Source organism: Belonocnema kinseyi, chromosome 7 (genome assembly GCF_010883055.1).
Source record: "Belonocnema kinseyi isolate 2016_QV_RU_SX_M_011 chromosome 7, B_treatae_v1, whole genome shotgun sequence".
NCBI lineage: Eukaryota > Metazoa > Arthropoda > Insecta > Hymenoptera > Cynipidae > Belonocnema > Belonocnema kinseyi.
In genome coordinates this window covers 44940116-44945618 of record NC_046663.1, presented here as the reverse complement: position 1 = coordinate 44945618, position 5503 = coordinate 44940116, and positions in this window count along the sequence as shown.

The following is a 5503-nucleotide window of genomic DNA, read 5'->3' as shown; positions in this document are numbered from 1 at the left end:
GGGGGGTTGAAAGACCTAAAAAAATAATTAACTTCTTAATAAGCTACGAAACTCGTTTTTGTTTATTATCACGTTTCTTTTTCAACAGATTTCAAATCGAGAGGCTTTTCCAAACTCTCAAATTCAGGAGATTCGGACAGAATGAATGTTGCTCTCCTTTCTACGCCTGTTCAGAGTTCTTCAAGTCAAGGAATTAGAACGAATAACGGAAATTTCGAGGGAAAACATTCATCTAGTTTGAAACTTCAAGGTCAACTTCCGGTTGCACACTCAACATTTCGAGATTCTAAACAGAAACTCGCGTTACGATTTCTCGAGGTCAATGGGCCACCATCAATTCATATCGAATCGCCTGTGGGAAGCAGTACTTTGCTCACTATTTCCGTCAACGATTTATTGTCACCTGGGATTCCCCATTCTCAAAATAAAGCTTTTCACATCGAATTTAGCCAAACGCCGTGTAGCAGTGATCAAGACACTGAGTTAACTGAAAAGTTCTCTCTTAGGCGATATTATAAAAGTTTACCAGCAAGGTTGCGAACAACTAGTAATGAAGCTAAAGAAAATATCAGAAGATCTTCTTCACTTTTTTAATCAAACATTTTTAAGCATAAGAATTATTTATTCAAGGCACATATTCCTATTTATGTGAGCCTCTATAGTTAAAAATGTTTCGTTTAAAGGAATGTAATAGTCTCATGTGACTAATTACAGTAGACTCTCACAAAGCACCTATTTCACAAAGAGCCTTTTGTCGCCAAGTGCCTTAAGCGTGCTATTAAATGCGCGTGCGCGATGTTCAAATAATCTGCCAACGCTTTGTGAGGGCGCTTTGTGAGATGTACAGGCTTCCCAGTGGTCACAAACTTTGGCGACGTCTTTATGACATCGTTGCGACGTCTTTACAACAACCTTACGACATCCTATGTCCATGTCGTTTCGCTCTCTTTGCGATATCGTAAAGACATCGTCAGATAATACGACTTATTCACGATATCGTAAAGACACCTTAACGACAGACACATAGGATGTCGTAAAGTTGTCGTAAAGATGTAACGATGAAGTAAATATGTCGCCAAACTTTGTGCCCACTGGGTTCATATTCGTTAGCTTCATAATTAAAAGAAAAAATTATATTTATATTTTGGGAAATCGTTCAAAATATATAATAGCCCATTTGTGTTCTTATTTCGTCTCAACACTAAATTTTATTATTTTCTAATGTAGAATGCAGCTAAGAGCAGGGCTTTAGAGTCCTAGCAAAAATTTAATTAATAAAATTGCATTATTCAAACAAAATGAAAGCTCAAATGGGCAAGATAGACTTGCCCTCAAATATTTCTAACATTTTCAAAAATTTCAACGCAATTTATTAATTTTTGTAACTATGAAGTCGCCGAATATAATATCATATAATTAGTCACGTGACACTCTGGTACATGCCTTTAAAACAATTAATTTTTAATTGTGTAATTCGAGCAAAGTTTCGACTTAAATATTTATTTTAATCTATTTTTTGTAGGTTTTAATATTTAAAATATTATTGTCAGACATTCAAATTAGGAACTTTGCAGGTATACATTTTTCTGTTGAAGGAGGCATAAGCCAAGATATTATTGAAATGAAATAGGCTGATTAATTTTAATCAAATGTTAATTTATTAATCACAAAAAAGGTCATTATTTTCAAATAATTTAACATTTATTTGAAGTGATGATCTTTTTGTTGTAAATAAGTTTTACAATGATTTATTTTAAAAAAGAGCTTTTTCAAACAAATCTTCGTCGTCAGAACCGTCTTAAAAAATGTATTTGGAATGGATTATGTATTTGCGATATTTAAAACTAATTACCGCCAAACGAACACCTCTTTTTTTTTACTGTTAATAAATTCCCATAATTTTTATAATATCAACATGAAATTATGTTCCGCAAAATTGCAAAAAATACTTGTAGACAAGCGTGAAAATTCGATGTTTTCGAAAAATTGAAATAACTCTGGAAATAATTAACATTTTTTAACGTTCTTGGGCATATTTTAAATGAAGAATTTCTAAGTATTTTTCCAAATTATTAAGATATTTCTAGATTTTTTCCCTTAGATTCTACTATCAGGTCAAACACGGAGCAAAAAATCGCAAAATATCAAATAATGATTGTAATCACCCCATAATTTAAGAATGGTAAACAATAATATTTCTATAAATATTACTTATATTTATTGAAATATTAAAAATAATTATTTGAAACACATTTTTGTAATGTTGGTGACTTTTTGTAGAAAGTTTGAACCTAGGACAGTGTCTGAGAATGAAAAATCTTAATCATTCAACAAAACACTATGGTGACCTAAATTTAAAATAAGCTCAAGAATTAAAAAGGTTTAAATTATTTTTAGAGCAATTCCTTTTTTTTCGAAAACACAGAAATGTTATGTATTATGGAATATCTTCTTATGAAATTAAGGCTTTGCGTTAAACTTGGGCTAATTAGACACAGAATGTTTTTTTCACGCCATTATAGGAAAAAAATTAATTTTAATATTATATAAATAAAGGACTTTAGCAGCAGTTAAAAAATTAGGCGACTAGTTCGTTAGACTATTTTGTACACATTTATTAATATTACTAACTCAACAAAATTATTGGTAACAAATTCGTTTTGAGTTTTCGTAAGGTTTTCCTTCAAAATAAAAAAAATCTTTGGAACTTTGAGGAACCCCAGTTTTCAAATCTAAAGAATTTGTTAGATGTTTAGGATTTATTTTAGGTTTTAGGTTAAATTTAATAAAACCTTTGAGGATTTTGAATTTCAGGCCAAAATTGGAAAATAACTCTTTTTCTGGCAGTAAAATCCACATTTCACACATTGAAAAGTTTTATTTCAAAAACAAAAATTCCAGAAAATTTGATGTTGTCTTATTTGAATTTAAATTTAGTTTTTGATGAAGTTATGAAGAATTGTTTTGAGCTTTTATTGAAAACGATCACAGACATAGAAATTTTTATTCTCTCATATAAATATTAAATTACTTTTTTAAAGAATTTATCCCAAGTTGGTTTTGTTATAATTTAATTCAGATTATCATATTCCTGTCAGATGTCAAATTTTGGTAAACTTCGTTTATATCTTGCTAAAGCGAATTATTGATAAAAATGTATACATATTTGTTTCACATAAGTCTATTTTGAAGTAAGAAATAAAAATATTGTACTTCTTTTATGTACAGATTTATAAAATATTCTGTTTTAAATTATTTCCTATTTTCCCCTTTTTCGAAATTATCTTGGTTGATCTCACTTCTTTTGAAATCAACAAGATGAAATCTTAATTGTTTAACTTCACTAACGAGAATTTGAAATTTAATCTTTAATTTATTTAATTGATTAAATGTTCCTGTGACAGATGGTTTCACTACCCGACAGTTAATTGCATTAAGTGAAATAATTACCTGTCGAATAAATTAACAGTAATATTGATTTTATCTCTATTTTATCTGGCTTTTAACTTGGCCAAAATTTATCGCGTTTAAATCGAATCTGGGATGTCAGTTTTATTTTTATCGTCGCTCTTTCTCTCGATTTCGGCGAATTAACATATCCGTAATAAGACACCTGTCGAGAGATACAGGTGATGTAAATCATTCTCATGAGATAGGTCGTTACCTGACCGGTTCTACGTGCTGGGACACATTCTGATGAACAAGTCACGTTTTGTTTACAATATTTCATTTCCAGTATTTTGGTCTTCAATTATCCGGTCTTATATTATTGGACCTTTTATATTTTGAGACTCATAGCTTTGGGCCTTATATTTTTGGGACTCATAGGTTTTAGGCCCAATATTTTTGGTCCTTTTATATTTGGGAACTTATATTTTTGGCCATGTACTTTTGGACCTTATATTTTTTGATCTTATATTTTCGGGACTTATCGCTTTCAGCTTAATATTTTTGGGCCTTAGATTCTTGAACCTTTTACTATTTGGGACTTATGGCTTTTGGTTTTATATTTTTGGACCGTATATTCTTTAACCTTTTATATTTTGGGACTTGAGACTTTAGGCCTCATCTTTTAGGACTCTATATTTTCGGGACTTATGGGTTTACATTTTTTGACATTTTATATTTTCGACTTGTATCAATATTTTGGAACATATGACTTTGGGTCTTATATTTTTGGCCCTTTTATTTTTTGGGCCTTATATACTTATTTTGGGACATATATTTTTGGCATTATATTTTTGGTACTTACACTTTAGGACCGTATATTTTCGGGACTAGTGGCTTTGTGCCTTAAATTTTTTCACCTTTTTTATTTTGGGACTTATATACCTCTTTTCGGACTTATTCCTTTGGGCCTTATATTTTTGGTTCTTTTATGTTTTGCGACTTTAGGGGCCGTTCACATATTACGTAACGCAATTTTCAATCAATTTTGGACCCTCCCTCTCCGGTTGTAACGCATCGTAACAACTCCCTCCCCCCGGTAATGTTCAATATTCAAATATTCAAATATGAATATTCAAAATATTCAAATATTACTGTCTGATGTTTTCTACATTAACAATTTCAAACTCAGAATGATTAGTTCATAAAGTATTTATTTACTTATTAACCGCAGTCGTTTGTTTCTCTCTCACAATGCTCCACATAAGCAGCGCTGCCAATATTAACACAACTCATTGCCAACATAAATCTAATAAAAGCCGCGCTAAAATTTGAATCGATAATTGCATAAAATCATAAAATCGACGTTACGTAACGCAGTTAATGACCCCCCCCCCCCTGGCACGTTACGAAATATGTGAACGGCCCCTAATATACATATTTTAGGATTCAAGACTTTAGGCCTTCGGCCTTATATTTTTAAGCCTTATATTTTTGGGATTTATGGCTTTATTTCTGGAACTTAATTATTTTTGGACTTTTATACATATTTTGGGACCTATGACTTTGGGAATCCTATTTTTGGACCTTACATTTTTGGTCAGTATATTTTTGGGTCTTTGGTCTTTGGTCCTTATATTTTTGCACGTATATAAGACGACTCTCTCGGTTCCAGTTCTACCTCCCCCCTCTCCAACCCTCCCTTATTAACTGAAGTTTTTGGTGGGACTGACGTTAGAACTATAATCTCCAACATATGATGATTTGATACTTAACTTTGGCATAATTTCGACTCAGAAAATAAACTTTTTGCATAAAGGTGTTAGCTGAGCGTATAATCTAAACAATGAATAATACAACCTAAAAAATAGCCTCGGAAAGGACTGGAATTTTTAATGACAAAAGGCATGCACACGGAAAATCTAAAGGTCATGTTTCAGGCGACGAATGGAGACTGGGTGTTTGGAATGCTAGGGGAGTGAATGATCTCAAGGTAAAAGAATCGCGTGAAACCATGGACGTGAAGAAACTAGATATTTTATGTGTGCCCGAAACAAAGAAAAAGGAATGCGAAACTAAAGACATAAAAAACGGCGTGTTGAAAGGCGGATTTGAA